The sequence below is a fragment of the Lagopus leucura genome, unplaced genomic scaffold (assembly GCF_019238085.1).
Source record: "Lagopus leucura isolate 7727_CA_CO unplaced genomic scaffold, USGS_WTPT01 Super-Scaffold_100002, whole genome shotgun sequence".
NCBI classification, from domain to species: Eukaryota; Metazoa; Chordata; class Aves; order Galliformes; family Phasianidae; genus Lagopus; species Lagopus leucura.
In genome coordinates, this window is record NW_024962263.1 from 9,202,173 (window position 1) to 9,216,424 (window position 14,252).

At 41.2% G+C, this 14,252-nt stretch overlaps 1 protein-coding gene across 1 annotated transcript in view; it reads left to right on the forward strand.

Annotated features, from left to right (window-relative positions):
• TXNDC5 (thioredoxin domain containing 5) overlaps positions 1 to 14,252 on the forward strand; it is a 39,775-nt gene that overhangs the window by 548 nt on the left and 24,975 nt on the right. The window lies entirely within an intron of this gene.

The following is a 14,252-nucleotide window of genomic DNA, read 5'->3' on the forward strand; positions in this document are numbered from 1 at the left end:
AAAAAAGTAAATATGCGCTCAGATACTGCTTGTGCAGATTCTTTGTCAAATGTAACTCTTAGCTTACTCATCACTTAATTCAGTAGGAGTAATTCGTAGGTAGGATTGCAAACTTGAACCCCATAATAGATATTGTGTAGGTATACAGGAAAGTGTAGTGCTGCTCCTGGGGGAGGGAGTTGATGCTCCTAATGCTCTTGAAGAGCTCGCTTTTGGTCTTTAAAAACCAAGCAGGTGGAAAGTACTTCTGAAGAAATGTGCCCTTTGATCCAAAGGGAAGCTTTTTAGGTCTGGTGGCTGGCAACCCTGCACACAGCAGGGAGATTGAAACTAGATGATCTTTGAGGTCCTTTTCAACCCAGGCCATTCTATGACTCTATGATTATGATTTAGCAAGGTAGCACAGGGAACCTTTGTCTGTTATATTTGTCCTACATGTGCAAAATTGTGCAACACAGTGCACATCCAAACCAAACACTATTAAATCCAGAAGCTCCTAATGGCACCTGCTCTCATTCTTTCTTCTGGATGAAATTTGAAGAAAGCGGCCTTAAGTGGGAAATATGGAAACTATATTTAATTTGAAAGGTGATCATTCTGATTTAATGAGAAGATACATGTATCACATAGCTTTTCTATGTTTTTCTTTTGTTACTCTTTTGAGAGAAGGTGCCCAGCTCACTGCACCCCCTCTTGGGGCAGCTGTGCAAGCCCCAGCAGCAGGCCCTGCAGACACTGCAATGCTCCGCTTTGTACTTGGCATCTTCAGGTGGACTCAGCATCTGCAAGGGATCATTTGGACAGGGTGAACTACCTCATAGAATGACCTAAACAACACAGGAGGCTTACCCATTTTGAGAAGTACAGTGACTTCCACATGTTCAGAAAAAAAAAGAAGAAAAAAAAAACCTCCAAACTAAAGCTAAAATAAGTCTGCTCTTTTCTTTTCCTACCTGCCAGCCCTCAATGCAGAAACAGGGATATATGAAGGTGTCACTGCTATTTTTGCTTTGGTTTCTATACTCAGCCTGGCTAATAGCTTCCACAGCTGTATTAGTGGAGCCCAACAGGCTTCAGCCCCATTCTTGTCAAATGACCTCAGACTGATGGGATGCCACCCTGCTGTAGGGCTGCGTGGTCTGCTTCTTTAGCTACTATTCTTTTACTTCATTGCAGCTCCTTCCTGAGCTGGCAATCCAAATTTGACAGGAGAAAGCGATAATAAACAATTTCTATTACTAACACACCTCTGGTGGCCATTAAGCTGGTAACAGATGTTTAATCAAAAGGTCATAATTTACAATGTGGAACATGATTTCACTTACCGCCTTTCACAATTACAAGTATGCAGTTATATCTGCATAATCCTCTGCGTGTGCTATTAGGCATGCACAAATTTAAACCCAGACTGCAAATCAGAGCCTCCCTCCATTACAGAAGACAGTGGAAAAAGCATAACCAGAGAGCTCAGTAAGTAATACCTGTGTAGATGTTTTGCTAAATCTTTGACTGAACTTAATGATAAACAACTAAAATGAAATTGTTGATTCAAGTGTTAACTTCCTTGAAAATAAATATGCTGTAGGATATACAGTTCTGAAACCATGGGCAGTCTATTTCTTAAAGCAATTGTACAGCTTATTACAGTGGAATTTATTATCTGTTCAGGATATTTTAATGTCAGTGGAAAACAATCTTCAACTACAAATAATTACATTCTTACACTACAAATAATTGAGTCAAGAAACCCGAAAATTTATTTTCTGTACTATTCAAAAGAAAAGGAAAGGTGTGAAATCATACATCTTTCCAACACGTAACTGTGTTCTGCATCCCAGGTCAGTGGGTTTGTTTGTATGTTCCCTGAATACCTCACTGGATAGGCTGCATTTTATGAAAAGTATAACATCTTACTCCTAGGATTTCTATAATCTCTACTACTGCTTCTAAGTCTAAAACCAAACCTGTAGATTCTTTCCCTGTGGTTCTTGCTATTAAATGCTGTAGAGACGTGATGAAAGGTAATACATATTCAGAAAGGAATTTTCTTTTGCCCTATCAAATGCATATTAGTTTAATTTTCTAGATGACTGGTTCAGCCAGTATTTTAAAATAATAAAAAAAAGGAAATAAAAATTGACTTTCTGGGGGCTGTTTTGCAGTCAACCGTGGCCGGATCCTGGGGCAGACTTTCCCCAATTAGCAGATCGTGTGCCCATCTGGTTGGCCAACATGGTTGTTTATGCGTCCTACGCGTTACCGCAGTCGAGACTCAAAACAGTAAATGCCTCAGAACACCAAAAATGCCAGAAGCCACCTCATTTTTGTTGTTATTTTCTGTAATTATACCTGGGAGGATTGGAGCATTTGAGCCTTTTTTTTTTTTTTTCCCCCCACTTATTTTTAATTTCTTTTCATTTTTATGACTTGTTTTTTGCGTTTCACATGAGCTGCTTGGCAGTGGGTATGTTTGCACGTAGTGGAAAGGAGATCTCTAGGATATGTGTACTTACAGCAGTGGTCAGTCCCCTCTGACACCATGCAGTGTGGCAGTGGTAGAGCCAAGAAATAGGGGCACATTCTCTCCTCCTATTTCCCACCTTGCTCTCCTCTCCTGTGTTGGACACTGTAGAGAAGTGTTCTCTAGCATTCCTCTTTCACTCTCCTCATCCTGGGCTGTGTTTTTTCTCCGAGGATAAGCCAGGGGTGGCAGAGCTGAGTTCTATGTATTTATTTATTTGTTTGCTCATGAATTTGAAAAGGTCAGTTCGATTTACTTTATGGCAGGAGGTCTCAGACTTGAACGAAAGTTTAAGTAAGGTCAAGCAGACTTCCCCAAGTCTTGTACTGGTGCTGGTGCTGTCTAATATTTGATTTGGAGGAAAGGCACACAAATGATGGGGTGGAAAAGTCAACAAAAAGAGACAAAAAATGACTCAATTGCATTTAGAAAGGATGAGGAGGACCTAACAAAGGCATGATATTGGACCTTTGATCATGGAGTAAAGCAACTGGGAGAACAATTTTGACTATTTATACCTACTGGAATTTAAATTAATTGAAATCGCCCAGGGAAAAAGATATGCATGCTGCTGTGGAAAACTGAGTGAAAACATCTCTTCAGTTCTTGCCTGGGGGGCAAATAATTTTATGAGGAGTTAAGTAGTACTAAGACAAGATTGGAGAGCAATACTGAAATAAAACAACATGATATGCAGTGTGCATTCACATAGACTACTGCACACAGATTGCTTGATCTCAGATGGGATAGGGTTGAGATGGGAAAAGAAAATGACAGTGAAAATAGATAGAAGTATGTAGAGAGAAACCTTGGGAGGTCTAAGTTGGAGAGTTAAGAATGAGTCTTTAATATAGCAAATGGTGCAGAGAAAATAAATCATGTTGTATAACCAAGATGTTATAATTGCAATATAATCAAAAGAGTAAGGCAAAAGCAAACAAGGATCACAAAAGAGAATAAGTAGAAGAGCTTACCCTTGGGTTGAGCTCACTAGAAGATACCAAAAGAGGAGGATCTCCAGAAGAGATCCTTCCCCTCTGGTAGCCAGCTCTTAAATAGGTCCAGGAGGGGACCTCTTGACAAAGACTTTTACATGGTAACCATGAGCTGGGATGATTTGGGAGACAGAGGGAGAGTCAGCTAGGAAGATGCAAAGAATCCCACTTTTTCTGTGAAGCAAATAGATCAACACAATTAGACAGACTTTCTGGGGACTTGGAATAAATTTTTCTTGCAAAGGTACTGAAAGACAAGGTGGCTCCTCTGCTAAACTTGTAGTACTTACTTGCTCTTGCTTAATAAATGTTGACTATAAATAAGCTTTGCTTTTTGAAGAACTTAATGTGTGAGGCTGTACCAGTGCTGCTGTAAGAAAAATGTAAGTATGAGAGTTTAATACTTGGGTACTGAGCTTCCTGCTGAGCATCTGGCTTGGATTCCTCAATGGAAATAGGGTAAGTGACAGAACCTGGTAGGTTTTTCATACCAACAGTGCATTCTGCACAGAAGCTTTAGAAACAGAGAAGAAGATATAAAAGTAACAACTAAAAATAACCCACCTTCATCAGTAACAATACAGAAAATACTTTCCATGCTATGTAAGTAATATATCAACATTTAAGCTGATTAAGATTTGATAAAGTACTAACTTCCCCATTTTTTAATAGGAAGGCTGGGGCCCGAGATAAAACAGTGTCATGCCGAGTAGGACAAACACCACAGCATCCAATAAACTTTTTATGCATTTATTTTGCTAAGACCAATACCCGTTTCCTTTGTAACTCTTTGTTTATTAATGAGTTGACTCATCCAGCATCCAGCAGCTTGTTTCCACACCCGAGAGATGGATTTGTGCCTCTGCCAAGTGGTCTCAGAAGCAGAGATAACAGCCAGCAGCAACAATAGTCTTCCCCACCCCATTTGCCAAGAACAACTGGCAGAAAGGACTCTGCAAACCACTTATCACCAGCACGCTGGATGGCTCCAAAGCAGTGCTGCTGCTTGCCTGCCACAGACAAACAGCAGGATGCAGCTTAGAGCTGAGCCAGCATGGTAAGCCTTGCCTGGGGGGAGGCAGAAGTAGGCATGAAGGCCATACTGGCAATGTAGGGCCCTATGATACCCCAGCCACTCTTGTAGCTGGTGGCATGGCGGAATAATGCAACAGGCGATTCCCAAGAGCTGAACCCACACCAACAAAAACCTGAGGATAGCTCAGTGCTGAGGTATGGTTTATTCATTAATCTGGACATACCATTTAATTAGCTGGAATCTAATTATCTAATAACGAAGTGCTGTGGTTTTTGAGTGTGAGCAAGTTGTCACATTCTGCAGTACAGGTGATGTGAGAGCCACTCTCAGCAGTATATGTTTGCTCTTTGGTATGTGCTTCTCTTGCAAAATGTTGAGTACCTGCTCAGGTCGAGTCAGCTCTGCTTGAAGACGATGACTCACTTGCTGGAAAGAAAAAGAATAAGAATCACAGACTCTTTTCAGTTGGAATGGACCTTTAAAGGCTATCTAGTTCAACCACCCTGCAATGAACAGGGACACCTACATCTACAGCAGGTTGCTCAGAGCCCCATCCACACCTTGAGCGTGTCCAAGAAGAAAACCATAGGTAAATTCTTTTTGAGAAGAACTGTCAAAATTTTACCTTGAAACCACACTGTGGCTCTCTCTGGGGTAAGATCCCCCTTCTATGAGTCAAATCCATTCATATCACACAAATACAGTAAGAGTCACTCTCACAGCTGCACAGCAATTATTTGCATGGCTTTTTGGACAAAGCAGACATCTTTATAAGTAGTAATTAAGCTAATTAAAAAGACAATGAAGATGGAATTCATGTGACGCAAAGCTTGTTGTGGATAGTGAAATATGACTCGATGTATTTAATTTAACAAAAAATATGGCAAATTTGTGTGGTTAGGGTGGTAAGCAGCATGAAGTGGTATACTGTGGGTTGTTTACTGCAGCTGGCCTTCATATAATTAAACCCCCTTCAGATTAAGGAGAAGCTGGAGCATGCTAATTTGTTTTGCACTTCTTTTTACTCCTTACCCAAATATTCTTCATTGTTTGACTCCATGTCAGAAACCACCCTTCCAGTCTGCCTTGGTAGAGATTACTTTTTGTTATCCTTCCCTCTCTCTGGTCTGCACAGCTACATCTTATTGAGATCCTTCCATTTCTTTTCCTGCAGTTCTGTCTATAACATAACTTCATCCAAATCTCTCATTTGGACTTTTATTGTACCACGTGCGGCTCTTCAGCTCTTGCAACGTTCTCTTTGTGAGCGCCACAGAGATGCATGCTTTTCTCCCAGAAAAGCCAGGTGTTAAGTTTAAATTTTGCTTTTATTTGTCTGATTGTTCTTCTTCTCACTTCTGATTTCAGAGTTGGCTTCTGTGTCACATTATGTTGTGTTTAAAACTCTGAGTCCGTCAACAAAGGGACACAAAATTACTGTTGCTTTCTGAAATTTGCCTTTCCTGGTATTTTGAATTATAAAGGTAGGATTTAATGAGCCATTAACATTATTTCTTGTTTCACAACAGAGAGGGGAGGAGCAAAAATCGACGTGAAGATGGCTTGCAATAAAATTTTTCAGAACTGCTGGACAAAGAGATGAGAAAGTTACTGATTTCCAAGCTATATCTGAGTTTAGGGTGGCCAAGTGATGATTTCCTGTGAATCCACAGTATTATTATAGAATTAGAATGTCTAAAATGTACTTGGGCTATATCTATGTCCAGGAGCCCACGTCAGCCTCCTCTCTTCTCTCACTCCAACTTTATCTCATCACATCTAAAGTTAGACTGTCAGCAGTAGAGGAGGAGACCACACCTTTCCCATATCTTTTTTTTTTTTTTTTTAATGTTCTACCCATTTTTATGGGCTCTATAAATAAATAATAACCAGTGTGGTCCCAGGGAAGGAAAGGAAAATGCTACATTAGATCACAGTGCAAAATAAGAAGTTAACAACCTCAAAAATAAATCATTTTCTTATAAAATGTGGTCACACATTATGAGAAATAACTCTTCTCTACTATATGAATGAAATCTGTCTTTGTTGTGGCAACCCTGTTCCCCACTAAAGAGACTATCAGGCCATGAAAGGACATTTGGACACCTAAGTGTCCTGACTGGGGAGGTGTTTGCTGCAGGCAGTGGCTGCAGGGGTAAGGCATTAGATGCTTCACAGGCTGTCAAAACTCCAGGTGAGGCCTGGACATTTGGCATTTCGTTGTCTTCTGCATCCTTTTTGTGGTTGTGTAGCAATTTTATCTATGATTCAATTCTGTTTTTCAACTGGATTTTAGCTCTTTTCGTTTTTCATACAAGGATGTGATGATGCTGGAACGTGTTTCTCCAGCCATTTGGAACTGTAGGAAATACAACACTGGACATTATTTAATCTTTAATGAGCTGTAGATCTCTTGTCTAGTGGTAAGGTGCTATGGAAAAGGAAGACAAATTGTGCTGTATATCCAAGAGAAATCCAGTGAGTGAGGATGTTAAACACCTTCTGATGGGATAAGAAGGAAACACTGTCAGAATTGCTTTTCTAAAAGGAGACCAAGCTGTGTAGCCACTTCAAGTGCACTGCGATTGGCTGTGTAGGAGGGAGCTTGGAGCTCCTGACAGCTCTTGGTAGCTATCTGACCTGGAAAGGCCAAGGAATACTGGTTGGATTTGAGTAGTAGCTTAGAGGAGTACAGAAGTTATGTTTCAGGAGGTGCAAGAGTCTGTAATGTGCTGCCAAGACACAGTTTTTTTCCACTGCTGTCAGGGTTAACAGACATATTAGACTGTAACTTATCATTAAGAATGTTCTCTATCCATCTATACCCTCAGGATGCATTTGGCAGCTGATAGCACTTTTTATTCTCGTACTGATTACAGTACTGTATTCACACACCCAGCAACACAGTTTTCTCAAGGAACTCTGAGGAGCATTTCCTACCATTACTGACACGGGCTGGCTTTGGGTGGATACTACCAGTGAGTCTTCCACTTGGACTTTCATCCTCCTGCTCTTCCCATCACTCTTCTGTAAGGATTACTCCTTCGTGTACAGCAGTAACATTGGCTCAGAGAGGACTCTGACCAGTCAGATCAGCTTTCCCTGAGCTCCTTCCCACCACAGATGGGTTGAGACTACACCCAAAATCTGTATCTAGTAGCCACGTCAGTGAGAACTTTTCTCTGAGTAAAGGAGCCCTAGAAGTTGTGTAATGCTGACAACTGCCTTCTCACTTCCTTTCCACGTAGACAGATGCAGCTGTTTGTGGTTTTTCTCCCCTCCCTGTGCATCAATCAGCTAACACTCGGCAAGTGCACCTGGCACACGTTGCTGAGGCTGAGGAGCCTGAGCACGGACTGAGTACTGAACGTGCTCGGCGTCCTGCTTGTAAAAGAGCACCTGACACTATTTTAAAATAGCATTTGAAAGTGGCAAAGGCAAATAACCCTCTAACAATATGCAAGCTGAGACCTGCCCTAATATAATCCAGCTCAATGGGTTTGCTGGAATCTGTCCCCTGATGTATCTAAGCAGATTAGAGACACAGAGAGCTAGCAGACCTCTCGACTTCTCCACAAACACGGCTTTCCAAGCTCTCTAAGCATGATGTCTTCCTCCTCAAATGTATTAATAATTAATTACACTTGTGAAAAAGCAATTTTCTTTCTTGATGAAGAGCATGCTGAAGGTTTCCCAGAGCACAGAGTTTCAGACAGGGTACATACACAGCACCAGAACACCCAACAGTGGTTGGGATCTGCCAAAAGGTCGGCTGGCACTGGGCTTTGTCTCACTAAGCTTTGCCTGTAGTTCCTGTTCGTTACATATGAGCAGTCAGGCATAGGAAGGATACAGCTTTAAAGCATTAGGAAGTACTACTATCATTGGTTACACAGAGCTCAGCATAAGAATGACCTGTCTACATTGTTGTAATGTTCTGAGAAGTAGCATAAGCCCTGAGAATATGGTGGAGAGGCAAATGTTGCAGTTGAATTTCTGATACTGGAGTAAAGCAAGTTGCTGTCGTTAGTAGCATGTGAGCATGCAAGAAAAATGTTTTCCTCTGAACAGATGAGACACTGACTGCCAGGGCTGTATTTCATGATACACTTGTGAAAATGCTCATCATGGGTTTGAGAATGGCAGTGTCTCCATACATGGGGGTGACCAGGGGTCACACACATGGGAACATCCCTATACATGACAGTGGCAATGTCCCTATATTAGGATGGTGATAATGTCTCCATATATGGCGGTGGCATGTCCCCACAGACAGTGGTGGCCATGTCCCCGCATGTGGGAATATCCCTATGTGATGGTGACATTGCTTCCATATGGGAATATCTCTATCCATGATGGTGGCAATGTCCCCATACATGGGGGTGACATTGTTTCCATACGAGGAGGTGCTGTGTCCCCTACATGGAGGTGACCATGTCCCCATACATAGAGATGGCAGTATCACCACACACAGTGACAGCAATGTCACCATAGGTGGAGGTGGCAGTGTCCCACACATGGCAATGTCTCTGTATACGACAGTGTCATATACAGTTGTCAGGACTGTATGCTCCTTCTCTGATGGCTAGCAGGGAGGATGGGAGCTGGGCCACGAGGAGTGAAGGAGAAGGTGCAACTTTGATTTTTCTGCAGGTGTTCCTCTGGAACTCTGTTGCAGCATATGATGTCTGGTGGAGCTTTCATTAGATCAGCCTGTAACTCAACCTTCCTTATCCTTCACCTCACTGTCCCAGGACGTAAATGGAGAATGATTTCTCCACCTCCATGTCACCGGCATGTCACTTCTGTGCCACATGATGAACATACACAGAACATAAGGAGGACATTTGTCCACTGACCATTTATTTCTTCCAATTACGTCTTGGATTTTTTCCCATTTTTGATCATTTCTAATTCAGGACAGTATTTTTCCTCCTATTCTGTCTGTGGCTAGTGTATTTCCTACTGCACTGTGTGCTTTCTGTCTAAGCCTCTTACAAACTGCAAGAATATTTTATGAACTAATTCATCTCTCCTTTTCTTCCCTGTTTCTTTGAAAAAGTTATAAAGATGTTCTTCCATCTTCCACCTACTAGTTGAGTGAAGGTGGCTGATTGGAAAAGCAGTGTCTCAAGGGGTCTGGTTTATCAGAGAAGTGCCTTGTAAAAATAGTTGTAAGCACACAGTACTGCATAGCATTACCATGAAAAATTAATGGTTTATATCCTAACGTCGGGTCTGTTTGTTTCAGTGGGACTCCAGGCAAACCAGTATGAGAAAAGAGGAATATTTGAGCCCATCTTTTAAGTATCTCATTTTGAATAACTGATGAAGACGTAAGGATCTGGAGGAGGTGTGGCACTTCTAGAGGTGGGAGGGATAAAAAGCCTTTGACTTTGGTGTGCCCTCCAACATTGCAGAAGTTTGAATTTGCATCTCAGATTTATGACTCAGGTTTCCATTACAATCCAACAGTAGTACTTGTTCAAATAGAATGCTCAGGATGATGCTTTTGCTTTCACCATCAGATGCTGAGTGTACAAAGGTTAATGAAAGAATGACTCAGTGTAATAAAGTCACTGGCTTGTATTGACTTGTGAAGTTGTATCAAGGAACTCTACTTCCTTCTGTACCTGAACTGTATGAGCAAATAGTGCTCCCAAACCAGATGTCATTGTGATGACAGGAGTTAATAGTAATAATAGATCTTAAAAATATTATTTTTCAGCGATTATTTTTCATTGTTATCTTTTTAATATCCCTGTTTTGATCTATCCTTGAAACATAGTGAGGGCTATGAAGAATTGTGTGATAGCTGTAGCATTACTGTAGGAGGAGTGAATGCGCCATAATGACCAGGAAATAACAAACGTAAAGGGACAATAAAGCAAATTAAAAGCCAACTATATGCTATAAATTGTTTCTATATTTGCTAGTTACAGCACTCAGAAGAATATGTTTCCTGTGTATGGTATGTTCCTTTTTCCTGAAGTAATTTGCACGTATTAGAACAGTAGTCACTTGCAAACCATGTAAACATTTCTTTTCCAGAGGGAAACTGGGCCAGCAAAGCAGAAGTGCAGGTTTGTCACTGCGCAGTGACCCGGCAGCAAGGTTTTATAGTTCTTGTGTCCCTCTGGGAGCACCAGAGGCTTCAGCTGGGCTACTGGAGATGATGGTCATTGGAGCAGGCTCAGGCAGGCAGTGCCTGTACACTGAAGGTGCTGAAGACTTCAGCCTAGCAGAAATCATTATATATATTCCAGCACAGTATGCAGACAACAAAAGGTCTGCTCTAAAAGCAGAATCTTCCCTGAAAAAACAGCTTCTGTTCCTGTGTTCAGCATGTACACAATCTAATCTAGATAAGCTGCATTTTCCTATCCACGAGGAGATAGAGAAGGGCACAGCTGCCAGCAGCACACCTTGGTGAATGAGCCAAGTGCCTGCATTGCAGTGCCACCTGCTCAAGGCGGATCTGCCACATGGCAAACAGGATCCCAATCTGTACAGGATCAGTGGCCGGTGCATTGCCCGAGGTAACATCAGAATGTTTCCCAGCTCTTCTGGTAGTTATTTCAGCCTGCTGATGTTACGGCCAAAACAATTGTTCCAGGCAGCCTCCAGACAAACCCACCTCGTTCATTCACACATGGAGGAAAAAGGCTGTTCTACTGATTGTTTTCATGCCTTTTTGTTTGAATGTGGTTAGTTCAAAGTCTGAGATGGCTTTTTGCTGAAAGCTTCTGCAGAGCCCAGAACCTGGTATGTATTTCCAAACAGTGGAAGAAAAGGAAGGATGTTTCCTGGATCTTTAAGCAGAAATATGCTTTGCAATAAAAGGCAAATGCTTAAGAACTTCTTAGAATATTTTAAAATGGTTAGGCAGGAGACCCAGTTCTGTTCTTTGCTTGAATTATTTCAAATTCACACTAGAATTTGAATAAAATATACACAGAATAGATTCATTAAATTTGAACCGTGTCACACTGACTAAATGCCAAGTGAACAAGAGCCACATGTTAATCCTGAGTTTCACCTTTCTGCTGCTCCCATTATCCAAAACTTACTTGTCCATTACTGTTATTATTGTCATTATTACACTCATCATTGTCCTGATGCTTGTAGAGTAACATATAAAACTCCAAGATGCTGTTTGAACATTGTCAGTCTTTCCAGAGAATTTTAGATTTCTTGAAGTTAACACTGTAATTTAGATAAAAGCACAACCACTTTGCAGGTTTTTTGCTGGTATCAGAGAAAAGGCTCTCTCCTTTTCTTCTAGAGAGTGAGATATGTGCCTAGCCTACACTGACTAATGTGCATTCTGCAGTGCCAGTGACTATTAAGTGCCTTTATTGTATTATTTTATTATATTATTATAGTGATGTGATCTGTTTGCCATCACAGACTCGGTACAGTGTTTTGTATGCATGCAAAGCAAATAGTTATGGCTCAGCTTCTTTCGTCTGTAGAGGATAAGGGACCTCTTCTGCAAAAGAAATCTGGACCCTGAACTGCTGGTTCTGAGTGCGTGCATCATGGATCAGCATCAACAGTACGAGTTCTGTGTGAAATGTGTGAGGGTAAATGCATTTTAAATATCGTACTGAGTAAGACTTTGCCTGTTGCACCACCTTAAACAGGAAAGTGAGCAGCAGAACACGTGGAATAAAAGGCATTTTATTTATCTGGCAGTTTGGAAAAGCATGGTGCTTTTGAGGGTGAGTTTGTTGTTGACTGGCTGCATTTACGAGCAACCTTAGGAGTGTGAGAAGATGATGGCAGCTCACTGGCAAATGCCTTTTATTTATTCTCTGCCTGCTAGAGACAGGAGTTGTGCGGGATATGAACACACAATTATTAAGGTTGGAAAACACCACTAAGATCATTCAGTCCAACCACCAGCCCATCTCCATCACCGCCACTAACCATGTTCCTCAGTGACATCCACATCCACATGATTCTTGGGCACCTCCAGGTATGGTGACTCCACCACCTCCCTGGGCAGGCTGTGCCAGTGTCTCATCACTCTTTCTGATGAAGAGAAGAAATGTTTCTTAATATTCAACCTGATCCTCCCCTGCCACAGCTTGATGCTATCACCTCTCGTTCTAAGTATCATACTGGCTAAAGATTCCCTGGATAATTTTTCACAGCCAGAAGTTCACAGAGCATTGTCTTCTGCATGACATGGAAGCAGAAAGTAGACGGAGCTTAGGGCAAGCTGTTCAGAGGTCAGAGGCACAACGCTCTGAGTCAGTGGTGATGTCACTGCTTCAGCCACTGTGAAAGTGACTGCAGGATGCCACGCTAGTGTACAGACACAGTGAGAACCTGCATTGTACCTAGGGTATTGGCTGTCTGTTCTTTGCTTTCAGAACACCTCTCATGCTTCTTGAGGAAGAATGAATTGCTGTAGATCAGTCTAAAAGAGTAAAATAAGACAAATATGCTATTCCGGAGTAGCAGCTAGTAGCTTAGAGTTTCTATAAAAAGTAAATTGTTCAAAATGTGTTGAGCTAGAACTGCTTAATTATATTATTGTTATTTTTTTTTTTCCGCATGAAGAGCTTTATCAAATTGCATTCAAATTCACAGCAAGGAAAAAAATATTTAATTTAATATTTGTTAGTAGTAGGCATGCATACAGTCAATAGGTTTTGGCAATATGGCAGTCAAGGAAAAGGTAGTTTTGGTTTTTATCACACAAACTGAGCCTTCACAGAAAAATAAAATGTTTAGATTTGTTAAACTGAGAGATCTGAGTTTTTCATCAAGAACATCAGCACGGAAAATTAGTTTTGCTCTGGCTGAATGCCTAAAGCTACAGTCACTGATTTGGTCATATTTACTGAAACTTTAGATCAGAAACATAGGTATCTAATACTTTTCTGGCATACTAATTATACTAGAAACACACTCATGTTTCTCTAGATAAGACTAAACGCTCTCTATGGAAAGAGCAGTTTAATATTTCTCATTACAATAACTGATGCCCAAACCTCTGGTTGCTAGCGCGTGGGAGAGCAGTGCAGAAGCGCAAAGCTGTGCTTGCTGCTCTTCAAGCTCTCTGCTTGGAAACCATTTGGACGCCAAAGGAGAACAACAGGAAACAAAAGAACAAGCAGAAAAGAGAAGCTACAATGCCTCCAGGTGTTCACAACAACCTCCCAAGATCCCATCACAGCCCCTTTCCCATTTCATGAAAGAGTGGTTGTAATGTGGCAGGGGGGTTGGAGATTCATGATCCTTGAGTTCCCTTCCAACCCATTCTGGGATCCTGTGTGACTCTGTGTTGATCACAGCTCTTAACGTGCTCGGTTTTGATGTATTTAAAAAAAATAAAGTCTAAAAAGCTGGGCTTGAACAAATTGCTTGGGGTGAGCTAAAAAAAGGCATAGCTAAATTATTTATATTTAATCACCATTACCCACAGCTGTTCCACTCTTTAAATTCTGTTCAGAAATAGAATTCACTATATATACTCACTTCTAAAGATTTCCTAGATAACTTTCTGTGTTCAGAGGAATGATGACGTGCTCCTCTGCTAGTTTTGACTTTCTCCATCTTGTTTTCAAACAAGATTTTCTTGATTTTCATTTGTTTTTGTTTTTGTTTTGAACACCATTATCGTTGTTACTACCACCTTCCTCTCTCCTTTGCTGCCCTATTTTCAATGAGTGCTTTCCCTCATGTT